General features: G+C 37.1%; 1 non-coding gene across 1 annotated transcript; it reads left to right on the top strand.

Moving 5' to 3' along the window:
• Positions 1-2,595: 2,595 nt before the first annotated feature.
• LOC121204253 (small nucleolar RNA R71) lies at positions 2,596-2,702 on the top strand. The gene has a single exon (XR_005899182.1). It is a non-coding gene; the product is annotated as a small nucleolar RNA R71 (small nucleolar RNA).
• Positions 2,703-17,862: the final 15,160 nt, after the last annotated feature.

Genomic DNA, 17,862 nt, shown 5'->3' on the forward strand with positions numbered 1-17,862 from the left:
ATTGTAAAAACTCAGGATGAAATAGCATTAAAAGGAAATAAAAAATAATTTCAAATTATAGAGATAAAAATAAAATAAAATAAATAATTGGTGTTTTAGAGAAATTGAGGCACACGCCCGTGTCCTCTAAGCTCATCCCGTGCGTTTCGTAATTTTTGAAATTAGGCGCATTGGTGTACACGGCCATGTTGCACGACCGTGTCGATCTCCGTTCGCTTCTCCCACGTCCGTGTAGGCAGGCGCACACTCGTGTTAAATTGACAGGTTTACGCACGGTTTCAAAACACGGGCGTGTGGAATGCCCGTGTTATTTTGGAAGTTTCGCCCATGGCCATGTCGCATGGCCGTGGCTCCTTTCACATCCCATGTTGGGGAAAAATTTTTTGCCCTGTTTTCACACAATCGTATTGCACGGCCGTGTTGTATCCCGTGGTATGTGCACGGCCTACGGCATGCCCGTGTGCCTGGCCGTGTTGTTCTGAAGAGCCTGTGTTCAATGGTTTGGTTAGTATGTCAGATTTTAAAAACTAAAATTTAAAGAAAGTAATATTGTTAGTGCTGGGGTTGCCTCCCGAGAAGCGCTTATTTGTAGTCTAAGCTCAACTTACCTCTCCATTGAATGGTCATGGTGGTTCGAGGAGTTTATACTCCTCATTCCCGCTGTGAATCTCATCAAAATAAGGTTTTAGGCGGGTATTGGTTACCTTAAAAGTGCCGAACTTGGGATGACTTACCTCAACTATACCGAATGGGAAAATACTAAGTACCGTAAAAGGGATTTCTTCATTCGGTTTGGCAGTGACAATGTGAGGATCTGCGACACCTAATAAAACTTTATCTCCAACCTTAAGTTGATTTGGAAAGGTATTGAGCTTGTTCTAGCGTAGTTTTGGTTTATCGTGTGTTCTCGGTTTATGTGTACGCCATTTATCTAGCTCCTCAATTTGTAGCCTTCGTTCTTCATGAATAGGTCCTCTACTATTTCTTGAAAATGGCTCATGTAATTCCTTCAAACTCATTTCCTGCAAAGTAGGTTGCACCATATTGTCAATTTTAGTAGAATGGTTTAGACAATCACCTTTAATTTTTGATGTGTTGCTAGAATTGCGAGCTTGAAGGGTGATTGTTTCGTCTCCCACATGAAGTGTGAGCTCACCTATGCCAACATCAATAATCGTTCTAGCAGTTCCTAAAAAGGGCATTACTAAAATCAAAGGAGTGTTGCTATCCTCCTCTATGTCTAGAACAACAAAGTCAACAAGAAATATAAATTTATCGATTTTAACTAGCACATCTTCAATAATACCCCTAGGAAATCTTGTAGTTTTATCTGCTAATTGAATGCTCATCCTAGTCTGTTTGGGTTTCCCAAGACCTAGTTGTTTAAACATTTTGTAAGGCATGACGTTAATACTAGCCCCTAAATCAGCTAATGCATTATTAACATCTAAACTACCAATTAAGCAAGGAATTGTCAAACTCCTTGGATCTTTCAATTTATTGGGTAGTTTATTCTGTAGAATAGCTGAGCAAACCGCGTTTAACTTTACATCTGAACTTTCATCTAACTTTCGTTTATTTGCTAAAAGCTTCTTTAAAAATTTCATTGTGTTTGGCGTCTGCGATAGAGCTTCAATAAACGGTAAGTTAATATGTAAGTTTTTCAAGAGTTTAAGGAATTTACCAAATTGCTTGTCTGAGCGGTCTTTCCTTGTCGCATTAGGGTATGGCACACGAGGTTTATATTCTGTACTTACTGGCTTTGGGTCATTTTGTCTGACCTCATTCTTACCTTTGCTTACCTCAGTTTCTTGCCTTGGTTCTGGTTTAAGTGTGGCTAACCCTTCCTCATCTTGACTAGTAATAGCGTTGAGTTGCTCCCTTGGGTTAGATTCTGTGTTGCTTGGCAAGCTACCTTGTGGTCGTTCAGAAATCAACTTGGCAAGCTGTCCAATCTAAGCGTTGAGCCCTTGGATCGATGCTTGTTGATTCTTAAGTACTATCTCGGTATTCTAAAAACAAGTTTCTGACACCGGTATAAACTTTGAGAGCATCTCTTTAAGGTTCGGCTTCTTTTTCTGTTGGTAGGGTGGTTGTTGGTAGCCTAGAGGTGGTCTCTGATTTCCTTGGCCTCCCCATGAAAAATTTGGGCGGTTCCTCCAACCTACACTGTAACTATTGCTATAAGGATTGGTTTGAGATCGAGAATTGTTACCCATGTAATTTAACTGCTCGCTGTCTATGTTGTGACCATAAGTTTGGTATTCTGAATTGCTTGATCCACCTTCACTTGCTTCGCACTGTATTACTGGATGAACCTGTGAAGAACTAAGAAAACCATTAATTTTCATATTCAAGACTTCTACCTGATTAGAGAGCATGGTGATCGAATCGATGTTATAAACACTGACTATTTTTGTTGGCTTTGTCCTCATGACTTGCCACTGATAGTTATCCAGTGACATCTCCTCTATGAATTCGTAAGCCGCCTCAGGTGTCTTATTATTAATAGTTCCTCCAGTGGCTGCATCAATTATCAACCGAGTTGAAGGATTCAGGCCATTATGGAACATTTGAACCTGTAGCCAAAGCGGTAACCCATGGTGAGGGTACCTTCTTAAAAGGTCCTTGTATCTCTCCCATGCATCGTAGACTGTTTCTAAATCCATCTGTACAAAAGAAGAGATATCATTACGTAATTTGGCTGTTTTAGCCGGTGGAAAATATTTTAATAAAAAATTTTCGGTCATTTGTTCCCAAGTAGTGATTGACCCTCGTGGTAACGAGTTCAACCATTGTTTAGCCTTATTCCTTAACGAAATAGGAAACAACCGAAGGCGAATGGCGTCATCAGAAATACCATTAATTTTAAAGGTATTGCAAAATTCCAGGAAATTTGTCGAGTGAGCGTTGGGATCCTCGTCCTGCAAACCATTAAACTGAACTAACAGTTGTATCATTTGAATTGTATTAGGTTTCAGTTCAAAATTAATTGCAGTAATAGCAGGTCTAACTATACTTCAATCAGTTCCTATTAAATTAGGTTTAGCATAATCATACATGTACGCGGAGCAGGATTTTGATTAACAGTAATTGCAAGAGGTAGTTGATTTTCTTGGTTTTCAACCATCTCCTCGGTTGTGGTTTGAATATCGTCCTCTTGCTCGTTCTCTGTGTAACTTAAGCTTCGCCTTATTTATCTTTGGTTTCTGTGACCTGTGTGATCAATCTCACTGTCAAAAAGTAATGGTCCTGACGAGTTTCTTCTAGTCATAAACTATAAAAACCTGCCAAAAAAAAGGAAAAAGAAGAATTAGTGATAAAAATTAGAATAAAATTTAAATTGCAGTAAAAGTAAATGGCTAAAGTAATAAAAATTAAGTGTTCCTAATATCTTAGTTCCCCGGCAGTGGCGCCAAAAACTTGATACGTGATATTCGTGACAGGTTTTAAATATTAATAATGAATCGTTCTTGAAACTAAATATTATCACGATGAAGGCAAGTGTACCTATCTAACTGTAGTATAGCTTTAGCAAGACCGGATTGTCGAACCCAAAGGAACTAAAAGTACTAGTGATGACTGTCTTTTTATTATCTAGCCTAAGAATAATGGGGTTTGTTTTAACTAACTAATTAACTAAACTAAGAATTCATAGAAAATAGAATTGGGGAATTACTTTTGGAAAAACGATTGAATTAAGACAATACCTCAAGAAAAATCCACCTAGACTTCACTTGTTATTTGACTCTGAATCGGACGATTTATTCATTTGACTTGATCTGTAGAAATCCATAAGTTATATTATTATCCCTCTTGAGACTAACAACGTCTAACCCTAAGTTGAATAATTGAAATCTCTTTCTAATTAACTCCCTAAGGTTGCATTAATTCGATCTATGGATCCGTTTATTAGGTTTCACCCTAGTCCGGCAAAATCTTGTCACCCTATCTCTAGGGGCACAACCAACTCCGCTTAATTATGACAAATGTACTCTTAGACAGGGTCTATTCCTCCTCTGAATAAGAGCTTAACTTGAATCAATATCCTGGAATATCAAGACAAGAATTAAGAACACATAATTAAGAACAAGTCAAATATTTACCATACAATTCAGATAATAATAACAAGATTTGTCTTAGGTTTCATTCCCCTTAGGTATTTAGGGGTTTTAGTTCATACCTAAAAAGGTAAACATCTTAGAAGAATAATCAATACAAAACATAAAGAAAAACCTAAAACTCCTGAAAGGAAATTGAGGGGAGCTCTTCAGTCTTGATGATGAATTCGGCTTCTGAGATGGATCAATCAGCTTTCCTTAAGCAGTCCCGTACTTCCTTCCCGGTGTCACCCCTTTTCCTTCTCCTCTAGGGTGTATTCATAGGCTTTAGAATGCCTAAGAATAGTCAAAATTGGCCTTGTCCGAATTGGACAAAACTTGGGCTCGACAGGGACACGCTTGTGTGCGATTACTTCAGGCCATGGTCAAGCCTGTTAAATAGGCACGGGCGTGTGGTCCACCCGTGTGAGTCGTGCTTCGATTCTGCCAAATTGACACATCCGTGTGGTATGCCCGTGTGTGGAGGTCCAGGCCGTGTTGATTTCGTACGTTGGCTCCTTTTCTCCATTTTTGGCCCGTTTCTCGTTCCTTTCACTCTCCTATGCTCACCTAAGTATTAAATATAAAATTTAGGCATTAGGAGCATCAAATTCACCAATTTTAAGGAAAAATAATCCATAAAATGTGCTAAGCATGGGATAAAAATATGTATAAATTACGGTTTATCAGGCCCATTGGGCCTATAAGCCCAGTTCGGTCTAAAATGGCCCAATATCGTTTCGGCTCATGAAATTGCTCATGGCCATCTCGTCGACAACACAGCCTCGTTTTAATACTCGGCCTATCACACGGGTGGCCACATGCCCGTCTGGAGCCGGCGATGCACTCTTCGGTTTTTTGGCTTTTTCCATTTAATAGTTTTTCAGTGTGATTACACACATGATACGATTTGGAGTTAATTCGCGCTCTCAACACTCTTATGCCTGAAGGAAAAAATAGCGTGATAACTAATCAGTTACTTAACCTATGTTTCAATTGAAAACTAACGGAGTTCCAAAACAATCATAATCTTCTTACCCAAAAGCCAACAATAATCGTACCTTTGATTCCCAAGGGATGTGTCAATCAATTTCGATCACCAACTAGAAAAAATACCACCTTTTTATCTCAGACTTGCATTAGAAGCAAAAAAACATCACCACCGTATCATGCTTACCACAGCAACCTAACAGAGTACAGATTAATGAAATGACAAACAGAGAAGCGCGAATAAGGATTGATCTGAAAGGTAGAGGAGATAGCAGGTAAGAAGAGAAAAAAGTTAGAAGATGGCTCAAGAATGTGAAACAAACCAAAAGGGAAAAGAGTGAGACTAACCCAACAATATTCGGCGAACACAAGAGCACCAGAGTGGGAGAAGAGATCCGAGCACCTAACCAACAGAAAGTAGCATAGAAGAGTAAGATGGATATTTGACCAAGGTACTAAAAATGAAAAGGGAAGGAATAGGGAGAGAAAGAAATTAGTCGGCTACAACCAGAGAAGAGCAAGTAGAAATCAGGCCCAAGTATCTAAATGGAAGAAGGAAGAGAAGGTGCAATAGGTTAGGAGGGATTGATTGAGAAAAATAAAGGGAGGAGAGAGGGGAAGTGAAAGTTTGGCTAATACCAAGAACACTAGGGGAAGGAGAGTGATGAAGAGAGGGCAGCCCCCTGCTTCCTTCCCTGTGTCCCCCATTTTCCTTCTCCTCTAGGGTGTATTTATAGGCTTTAGAATGCCTAAGAATGACCCTATTATTTGAGTCTGTGTGTCGCACACGGCCTCACATGGCCATCACACTATCGTGTTCCTCGCGCACAACATGGCCTCGTCAATCACACGACCATGTACTGCCACACGGCCTACCACATGGGCAACCACACGCCCGTGTGGCGTCAATAGAATCATTTTTCGGCTTTCGTCGTTTCTTGTTTTTTTCATTTCGAGTACACACCTAGTTTGTTTTCGATGCATAATCACTCCTAAGCAAACCTAAGCCTATAATTGAACACGTTTTACTCAGTTAATCTCTTAAACGATCAAACTGAACAAAAACCATTACCTTACAAACCACGAACACTTCCCACTATGATTCGGCACTAGAACAGCCTCTCACAAAAGATTTTTGGCTGTCAAAATAGTTAACAAATAAAATCCCAATTATTAGCTTAAAACCCAAAACTTTAAGGCACCAAAACCACTTACCGAATTCGCACGTTACTTGATTAGACAATAAGGAATCGTTGTGAACAGCAAAGATGAACCTAGGAGCGAAAAAAAAGATAGATAGAAGAAGAAATTTCCGCAGAGATGAAAGGGAGAAAGGCAACTAACGTCAGAACCATAAGAGAATTTCGGGAAAACTAAAGTTTGAAAAAAAAAATAAAAACTGAACTGATTTGGTAAATCCCTTCAATCCCTTAATTTCTTCCACTAGACCCATCTCTAGTAACTACTCAGAATTCTACTACCTCTGGAACTCTATTGCAGAGTCGAAGAAAAATAAACCTCCCTCGCTCGCGCAGGGATTCGAACTCCAGACCTTCTACACTCCAACACATGTCTTAACCACCAGACCAACAGGCCCGTTGTGATATGAAATTACAAATATTTTAATATAAGCCTGCTGACTAGAAGTTAAGACATAATTCAGGAAAAAGCCAAATTTCACCAAAGCTAGGGCCTGAACTTGGGACCTTTCACACACACCCAAAACACTTAACCACTAAAGCATGCACACACTTATGTGTCAAAAGTTATAGAAACAAATTAATAAGATTTGGGACGTTACATTAAGGCTAAGTTGTTCCTTACTCGTTTTAATGTTCCATTAAAATTTTCTTTTCTAGTTTCTTGCTTTCAAATCATTGAAAATGCCTTCTAGGAAGAGCAAGAAGGTTACAGTCTTAGAAACTTTAAAAGTTTCAGACCCTGTGAGATTTCATCATTTAAATGTCAAGAAATATTTTCTTGAGTATCAAGGGAGAGCTCTTATCCATGAGCGAGGGTTCGAACCCTCCATAGTCTATTGCAGAGAAATTTGGACTTTAGTCCGATACTATCGTTGGGAGCAATTTTGTATCACTCCCAAAGAAAATGTAGTTATTCCCATAGACCTTGAATTTTATGCTTCTCTTAAACACTAGATAATTCAAGATGGAACTGGGCTTTATGTGAGTGACATCATAGTTTGAGCAATAGAAGTCCCCATAACCCCTAGTTAGATATGTGGTTTTTATGATGCTTTGTACTATGAAAGGAACTTTCTTAATTGTGCTAATTTGTATAAATTTGGAAATATTGACATGGAGAGTGTTGTAAAATATTTGTCTCAAGGTAGAGGAACTTGGAGCTATCGACAAGATATTGGGTTCCTAACGAATTTTACTCAGGCTATAATGTTTCTTGTAGCAAAAATGTGGATGCAATTTATAGGTATTAGAGTTGTACCTGCATTGAATGTTTCTAGTGTTAATACTTTCCAAGTAACTTTTTTGTATAGTATTTTGCAGCGACAATATGTATGCGTAAGAAGGTGGATCATCCGAGAAATAAATGTTACGTGAGTGGGCAAAAAGTAGGACTCTTCTTTCCTCACTTTGTAACGACACTATGTCAAAAGGCGAGAGTTTAGATGAGTGAGAATGAGTAATTTATAAATCCCACAAAAATTATAATTGGTGGTTCGTTGTATATCCAATATATTGAGCTCTAAAGAAAACAAATCACTGAATAAAACCAAAGAAAGAAAAAGAAGATAGACATTTCGGAATCACTTAAATGAAAGAAGCAATTAAAGAGAAGTAGTGCAAGTGAAAGTGTTGAGGAGAAAATTGATGGGATGATTTGATGGATGTAAGAAACGAGGCCAGAACTTTAGGAGTTTGCAAAGTAAAATGGATTGCAAGCCTTGGATTATCCAACTAATAGAAAAGGAAGCGATGAAGGAGATGACTCTGAAGATGGAGCAGATGCATAGGTGTTGTGTGTAAATATGTATTGCAAATATGCAAGTGTACAAGTCAATTAAAGTAATATAATGATGTGTAAGTATCGTCTCCACAGGGATCAAAAATTGATTAGAATTGGTATGTATTACTGTAGATTTAACTAATGAAACTGTGCAACAGAAACAAAGTATAAATTGATGCAGAGAATTAATGAATGAACTAATAATATCAATTATAACTAAAAAATGACAAAGCAATCTAAATGTCGTGGCAATTCACAAGGAATAAGTAAAAAATATTTCTATTGTTGAATGGTAAAGGTTGGAATTACTCAGGTAATATTTTCATAACATAATGATGCCATGGCAAAATTTTGACTAAACTACTGCCCAGAGGTTTACTATTGCAGTCTACTTTATTTGAAAGTCAAAATTGAGTTATATTTCCGGGTCTGTGTATGTCTACAAGACTTACGAATGACAACCACACTAACGTTCTTCACCTATACTGATCGCAACTTCTATGTCTAGAGTGCTGCAATTATTCTTTTGAATACTTACTTGTATCAATCGATTAAAAATCAGATGTATTTAATCCTTTCAGATTCAAATCCATCTAAGAACATAACATACAATCAATTATGTCTCGAGCTTGCATGCATGCATTCAAAATAAGCAAAAAATGAATGAAATAGAAATTTCAATCAAAATCATGTCATGAGCATTAATATCCCATTTCTTTATGGTATCAAAATAGTGGTTTCGGGGCCACAAATCTGATGTATGAGTCCGTAAATATTATTCTTTACTATTTACGAGTAATATATAGGGTAATAATAAATTTTGATTTAATGATTTATTTTAAATGGAATAACACTTAGGTTCAAGTGGTAAGACCCTAAAGTTAAGTGGTTTTAGAATATTACTAAGGTCATATTAAAGTTTCAGTAAGAAATTTTGACGTTTAAATCGTAAAAGGGTAAAAGTTGAATATATTAGCTAAAAGGGTTAGTGGATATTTATGGGTAAGGTATTAATGAAATTTTGATGATTTTTATAGGGTAAAATGGTAAATAGGTAAATTAAACCTATCAAAGGTTATCATCGTTTCCAATTTCTTCTTTGTTGATTAGATGCTTCATTATTGAAGAGGGAGAGCTTTGAATTGAATTTCTTCTTACATGGTATGATTTTAGGCCCCGTTTTTAATGATTTTTATGTTTTTGAGTCTCTTTTAGCTTAATCTAGCTAGCCTGGGGTTAATTTATAAAACTATTAAAGTTTAAGGGTTATTCCATGAATTTTTTTTAATTATTTTTATGTCAATTTGTATATTATTAATCTTTGTTGAAAAATAAACAAGTTTTGTTAAGTGATTTGGATAAAAATGGCAATTAAGGATTAGATTTTTAAATATGTAAATCTATGGGTTTTATTGTGAAATAATGGTAAATATAGGTTGATCAAGGTCCGTTGTATATATGGTTAACATGGATTTAGATTTAAATGGTTAAATTCTAAGTTATGAGATTAAGGAAAAAATTGTAAAAGTTGAAATGTTAGGGGTAAAATTATAATTTCGCATAATTATGAATTATGGATTAAATTGAATTCTAGAAGTATTGAATTGATTAAAATTATCTATTTAAATCAAGATAAACCATGTTCAGATTTAGATCGAGGAAAAGTTCAAGCGTCGGATTAGTTCGATTATTTTACTACACCTCTAACTATTGAGGTAAGTTCTTATTTCCTGTATTCGATTTAATGTAGTTTAAATTGAATGGTTATTGTTTTGTTTTAATGTAAATCAATCGATATACAAATGTATGAATGCTCTGACGATTTGACAGATAATGATCCCAGTTGAACCTTAGGAATTCTCAAGATATAAATGACATGTCATTAGGGATTTCATGTTTCGGGTGTTGGTCTTGAATGTCCTACCGGTGCCTGAGGTCCTGCATTTGTTGCAGATACTCCAGAACAGCTGTGAGTAGCATCGTGTAGCTTAGATTCCAACCCACAGCTCGTGTGAGCAATGATATAAAGGAAGGGTTATGGTTATATGTAAAGGCACATTTAGTGTGAGCTTTCCAGAGTATCTGATGTAATTCTAAATAGTTCAATGGATATGAAAAGGAAACGAAATGGTAAGTATCCAAATGGAATGAATCATGAACTTATGAAAAGGTTTTATGAACTAAATGGTGTGATTACATGTATAAATCTACTTCTTTATGGATGAATGCATTTGACTCATGTATAAGTGCACTAACTTGTGAATTGGTGATATTATTTAGGCTTATACTAAATGTAACACCCCAAACCCGGCCCAGACGTTATGGCCGAATCTGACGTGCCACGTTGGAGTTGAAAACCCACGTTCCGTCTTAGTGTTTTAAAAACCATATATTTTGTTGAGTTGATAAAGTGTATGGAAGCTGGGCACCAGGTAGGTATCTGAGACAGAGGAGGTGAGCCATGAAGGCTGCTTAAGTACCAATCTCTTTGATTGGATCCAATCCTAGACATGCCCACAACCATAGCCACACTTTGTTATATCGAGTTTAAATTTGTTTAAGTGGACGTCTTTGATAAATCGATTAATCGTGGCGTCGAGCTATTTTGAAAACAAGTATCGTTTTGAAAACACGTCCTAAGTCTAGCCTATTTGAATAATTATCAACCAGGTTTAAAGTTATTAAAATTAAAATAATCCCGAAAAGAAATAAAAGGAAAGTTAAAATGGCCTTATTACAACCCAAAAATAAATAATAATTAAAGGAAATTTAATGAAAACCAACGCTTATTTAAAAGTCCAAAGGCGATCACCGTGGCTACTCTGAATCCCCTCCTGCCCAAGTCCCCACATCAAGGCTCACCTACAAGGTTAAGGAAAGGGGGGTGAGTTTGGAAACTCAGTGTGCAACAAGCCCCTTTCAGAGCCCAAAAGAATAACATCCTGTTGGGCCTAAGCCCAAATCCAATCTCAACATGTATTGGGCCATAGCCCTTTTCATATTTCATATTTCATAACACTGGGCCGAAGCCTTTTCATATTTCATATTACTGGGCCGAAGCCTTTACTGTAAACGGTATGGCCCATAGGCCCATTTCAATATCACATGTAATGTCAATGAGAGAATGCAAGCCCATTTGGGGAGACTACTCAACCCACCATCCGCTACTCTCCACCCGTACCAACCAACCAACCATGTGGGGATTAACTCGACCCACCCCACCATAACTCTCCACTGGCAGCATAGTTGCTTTATCATATAACTGGAGGCCTAGCCTCTTTGAATAACTGGGGCAAAAGCCCTTTTAATAACTAGGGCATAAGCCCTTTAATAACTGGGGCATAAGCCCTCTTCCACCATTCATATAAAAACCCAACCCAATGCATTTATGATTACATCATGTGCATATCATACATATCATGTGCATATCATACATGTCATGTGCATATCATACATACCATGTTTATCAAATTCCCATGTATTAAATTCATACATAAACCCTAGGGGTATAATGGTCATTTTTACCTAGGGGCAAAACGGTCATTTTCATGTTATAAGGGTAATCTTGTAATTTTACCAAAATTAGGGTTTCCATGTTCATTAACGGTTACTAACAATTCATGGGTGCAAACAGTGATTCTGGCCCATTTTTAGCAAAATCGAGTTATTGGGCCTAAAACCCCTAATGGGCCCTACTTAGCCGATTTTGTCATCTAGGCCCATTTAGCCAGTTTCCATAATAGTATTAACAGTCTTAACATGCAATTTAACAGATTTTCATTTTCTACCAATTTTTCCCAAATGGGCCCGAAAGCCTATTGGGCCCTATTGCAGCCCCTCGAGGCCCAACTTACCGTGAATGCCAAAAATCACGTTCTTACCGTTTCCAATGTTCCTGATCATCATCTCAATGAATCTAACTAACTAATGAGCGTTCGTTTTCTCACGAGTCCTCGAAATGCCAGAATTTCGGCATTTCGGCTTTTCGGCATTTATCGCTTTAAGCTTATGAAATAGGGTTTGTTACACACCTGTTTGGCGATATTCCTCGACGAGATCTCCTACATGATTTCTCCTATAATCCATCGTTAATAATCAGCTTCCCATAATTGAACCGAACCAAAAATCATCTAATACTAATACTTACACATTCGGCCACCATCTGGCCTTAGGAATCTTACCTTTGTCGCGATTGATGACTAGGTCTAGCCACTCCGGAGATCCAAGCTACCCCAAGTCGACACTACACCTTGCTGCTCCTCCACTAAATAAGCCACAAAAAATATTAAAAGAAGACCCCATAAGGCCTATACCCATATTCGGCCACCTCCCTAAAGTAGAGGGGTTTCGGCTTTTGGCCAAAAGTTACTCTAGGAATTGTTTAGAGTTCGAGCACTTACCACAGTCTTTCTCCTCTTAAATCTAGATGCCTAAAAGGTAAAGGAATTGAACACCAACAATTGAAAAGGAAAGAAAAGGTTGCTGGTCACAAAGAATCGGCACCCCCTAGCTTCACTGATTTCGGCTTTTGTGGTATTTCGACAGAAGTAGAGATAAAGGAAAGAAATAATGGGTGAATGAAGGGAAATAATGGGCTGGTTTGAAAGAAAGAGAAGGAAGAAAAGATGGAAGAAGAGATGGTAGGTTCGGCTGTAAAAAGAAAAAGAGAGAAGAAGACTAACCTCATGGGAGAAAACGTCACACCAATACCTAAGTGCCGAAAATCCCTAACTAAAACCCCTCTGCCGAAAATCCCCTCTCCAATCTCCCTTATTCGGCCAACTCTATCTCCATATCAAATCCCTAAAATCTCTCCCCTTATCCCTCCTTAATCTATGCATTTGAATTGATCCAACTCTCCTCTTACAGAATCCACTTAGGTTCTAACACTTACCCTTTCTACACATAAAAATAAATACTCTTATTTGCCAACACAGGGAATCGATCCCAGGTCTTCACTTATGCTCCACACGCCACCTTTTTAGGAACTTAGTGGCGTCACCCTTGCCACTTTACTACAGCTCTTTTTGTGATGCATGTTACCCACAACTTTATATAAGGGCACCTAGCCAGAACCCCTAACTCCTAAGTCCAAAATTTAAAAATTCTACCGGGTTTTGGCCAACTCATGGGCCTTCATAAGCCCATTTACATACCCAAATTATGAATTCCATAATCACATACCAAATTTTAGAAACTTACTTAAAATATCAAGAATTGTAAAAAACCCGAAAATCAGGATGTTACACTAAGCATTTGGAATGGAATGGTAAGTAAGTAAATGGAATGGTTCATAATCTCGTGAAAAGGTTGATGAATATGTGATATGTCTTATGAAATCCATTTATGTTTTAAATAAGTTTATATGGGATATTGATGAACTTACTAATTTGTGAGTTTGATGGTGTTCCAATAGGCCCATAGTAACTTTAGGGCATTGGTAATGATATGCTCTATCTATGAATTGTATTAATGAAGTGGTAAGTTTAGTTTAAGATTATACAAGCTTACTAAGCATTCGTTGCTTACGTATTTTCCTTTCCATGTTCTTTTTAGGTCATCAAAAGCTCGATTTGGTTAGAAGCTCGTCGGAGATCTATCACATTATCCATCAATCAATTCGGTAGTTTTTTTACTATTATGGCTTAGGTTTATAATGGAATGTACAAGTGTTTTTTATTGATGGCTCATGAATGTATCAAATGGTTGAATTATTGTGCTTATGACTTGAAGTTTATGTTTATATGATGGACTTGTATGGCTTGATGAGTAAGGTCATCTTGACCATTTTTAGTGATGGAAAATCATGATCTTACGGTATGTTTTGAATGGTTGATTGGTGGTTAAATGTGGTATTTTTTAGTATCTATATGGACTAGGTTGGTAAGCATGAAATGTAGCTTATGGACATGTTTAGATAATTGATGTGCTATGGTATGATAATACTGGCTTGGAAATGGTATTTTGTAATGTGTTCTTCTTACGTAGTGGAATTACGTATTCATGCTTGATATAAGGCAACATTGACATGTTAGATAGATGATGTTTGAATGCAAATGTGGTGTCTTTGAATGGCACATTGGTTAGTTGACTTTGGATGTTTGAAATGGCATTTTGATGTGTGTTTAGGTGATGTTTAGATCCATTTAAAGTGTGCATGAATAGGTTGAAGACTTGTACATAGAACAGTTTTGAGATAGCTTGATTTTTAAGTAGTTTTGGGTCCACACAGCCTGAGACACAGGCGTGTGACTTAGCCATGTGCACACGGCCTAGCAACACGACCTTATGTCATATGAGAGTTCCTTAGTATTCATGTCAGTGACTTACACAGCCTGGCACACAGTCGTGTGTGGCAACTTAGAGAGTTACACGTCCTGGCACCCAGGCATGTGACACGGCTCGAACACGGCTGTGTGTCTCTTTTTTGAAAGTTTCACGGCCTAGGAGGTTCCATATTAGAGTGTAAAACTATGTATTTTACCATGATAAACATTATTTGTTACTACCATTTTACTGAATTTTGGTTTAATAAATCCTAAGTGTATTAAAAGAAACCTATTATAAACTAATTGCACTTATAAGTAGGACATTCTACTCTTAAGGATCAATTTTTAAACAGCTATCCCAAACTAAACATACATAGTCAACTATCACAATTTTCTAAATTTATCGAAGAGTTATTATCCTCAACGAACATCGTAGATAAAAATATACTTAGCAAAGTCTGGAATTTATTTGGCAATTTTATGTCATGGAAAAATGAATAACAAAACAACAAATGTTAACATATATATCTAATGCAACCTTTATGCACAACACACCCCTAAACCTAAGGGATGCATTGTCCTCAATGCATAAAAATTTCAGAAAACAAAACACATATTGACAAATATGGAAATACAATGATAGAAAAGAAAATGAATGCATGAATTAGAAATAAAAGCTTAGACAGAATATTCGTTACTCTTAATTGGGTTTGGTTGACTTCTTGGCTTCACGCTTGTAACATTGCTGCCTCTCTGTTTCACCACTATCAGCTTGAATTGCTTTTCCAACAGTTGTCTAGTAATGCTTCATTTAAATGTGACTAATAGGCACCTTTTCTTCATCATCAGAATCTGATTTCGTGAGTTCATCAATTAGTTGATGAACTGCATGTTCTTGTGCTCTCATAGGTGCTTTCGATCATAGTGTGGGGGTAGTGGTAGTGCTGGCAGGTATAGTAGCTTGAGTCACTTTATCATCTTCCTTCTCAGATTTAACATGGACAAATTTGGTTTTCTCTGTTTCTCCTTTTTTGTTCGGTGGTCTACTTCTCAGCAGTTGGTTCTTCACCTTTGTCATCATCCTCCTCAAGCTCCAACAGCTACTACTTAGGAAAATCAGGGAATGGAGGCATGGGTCCTATAAAGTTCTTTTGAAGGGACTTATTAATGGCTTTGGTTGTTCATCAAACATAGCCCCAAAAAGCTCAAGAGGAAATGGCTCTCAGCTTTAGCTATTTTTCAATTTTTTTATTATTATTCTTGTAAGACACCTAGAGTCTCAACCACCCTCTACTCAAACGCATTCTTAGAGGTTGATGAAGCAGCATCATTGGGCCTAGATGTTAAGGAAGGATTCAAATGTCATCGCAGTTCTTCACCAGAAAATTTTAGAGCAATGTGCTTAATGATATCAGTTTTGTTAGGGATTCAATCTACATCAGCTTCAAGGAACTTTGACCTTCTGAAAATGTGCAATGATAAACGACGGAAATTTTAAGGTACCATCATTTTTCTGAGCACATCAATGGATCTCTCGAAAGATAATGTTCCCCGCATTTATCTTTCATCCCACCATGATCGGATGGAGTAGGAATAGATGTTCCCTCAAGATTGTAGAATTTTGGGTGGATGGAATGAGAATTTTTGAGGAAATGATACCAAACCCTACAATGGGGTTTCAAAGTTACCCTGTCAATGATGTAACAATCATTCCTTGTGACCATCCATTTTGTGCCCATAGACATTAGTAAGTATGTGGTTTAATCTTTCTGCTGTAATTGTCTTGACAACATCACCGTGTTCATCAAGACCATCAAACAACCCATCTTGTTCATTTATTGAGTCGACATCGAATAGTACTGTAGCTCACCGTACATATATAAAAACATTTTCAGGGGTGGTAAGGTGCGTGTATAACTCATTTACTACTTAAGAGAAAACATCGTTAGGATGGAGATTGAAAATCCGCAATCCATGTTGCTCCACGTCTAAAGAAATGGCTGATGTATAGTCCATAAAAGGGGCAATCTTTAGAAAGGAATCCTTTTTCCATGCACAGAGGGTGTTTGGAGATGTTTTGGTGGTATTTGGTTTTCATTATCTTACTGAAGAATGTACATGGCTATGTAGCAGTAGAAGCAGATGGTGCTTAATGAGTCATTGCAAAAAAGATGGGAACTGTATGAGTGAAAAAGGTGAGACTTTAAAAGCGTAGGATGAAAATAGAGAGTAAGATAACCTAGAAATAGAGTTAACGTAATGGTGAAGAGGAAACTGAATCTAGGGTAAAAACATGAGGGGAAATAATTCGTGACGTGGGTGATAAGATTGGGCCTTAATCATAGTTTGACATAAGTAACAGTAAAGAAAAAAATGAAATACTAATTTAATTTATGAAACTAAAATTTGGTTAATAGAATGAGTGGGTTAAGGCCTACACACCTGGCCCGCAATGTACCTTTAGACAAAAAGAAAATGAAAGTTCATTAAATTTATTGAATCAATTGAAACAAAGAGATTAAACATAAAATAATTGAATAAACAGTGAAAAAGAGAGATATTAATCAGCTTGAAAAAATTATGGAAGTTTTATCACAAAGTATAGGAGCTCCAAAGTAATGCTTTAACCATTGGCCATTGACTTTGAAAGTAGACCCATTTTTTTGGTATTTGATGTCTACCGCTCTATGAGGATATGCCTGAACAACCTCGAATCAGACCAACCACTGAGACTTTAATTTGCCAAGAAATAATTTAAGCTTGGAATTGGAATGCAAGACTTGTTGTCCAAGAACAAATTGTCGTGGCAAACTTTTGTTGTCATGCCATCGTTTGGTCTTTCCTTTGTACAGCTTGGCACTTTCATAGGCTTGAGTTCAAAATTTTTCCATCTCATTCAGTCCCAGTAAATGATTATTTCTAGCAGATTTCCAATCCATATTCAGCTTCTTGATCGGCCAGAATGCCTTGTGTTCCAGTTCAATAGGCGAGTGGCATGGTTTTCCATAAACAAGCTAGAAACGGTACATACCCAATGGTGTCTTGAAAGCTGTTTGATATGCCCACAAAGCTTCATCCAGTCTTGCTGACTAACCTTTGTGGTTGGGATTGCCTACCTTCTCCTGAATTTGTTTAATCTTGCTATTAAATATTTCTGCTTCTTCATTTGTCTGGGGATGATATGTCATTGCAATTGTATGTTGCACCCCATATCTGTTAAGAGCATTGGCAACTAATTCACAATCAAAGTGTGAACCTTCACAACTGATTAAAGCACGAAGGATACCAAATCGTGTAAAAAAATTTTCTGAAGAAATTTCAATATAAATTTAGCATCATTTGTTGTTAGAGCAACAACTTCAACCCATTTGGAGACGTAATCAATAGCGGCTAATATATAGATATTGCCCCCAAGAGGGTTGAAATGGCCCCATAAAATCAATTCCCCAATCATCAAATAGTTCCACTTTTAAAATATTTTGCAAAGGCATTTCATATATCCTGGATAAATTTCCAGTCCT

Source organism: Gossypium hirsutum, chromosome A07 (assembly GCF_007990345.1).
Source record: "Gossypium hirsutum isolate 1008001.06 chromosome A07, Gossypium_hirsutum_v2.1, whole genome shotgun sequence".
NCBI lineage: Eukaryota > Viridiplantae > Streptophyta > Magnoliopsida > Malvales > Malvaceae > Gossypium > Gossypium hirsutum.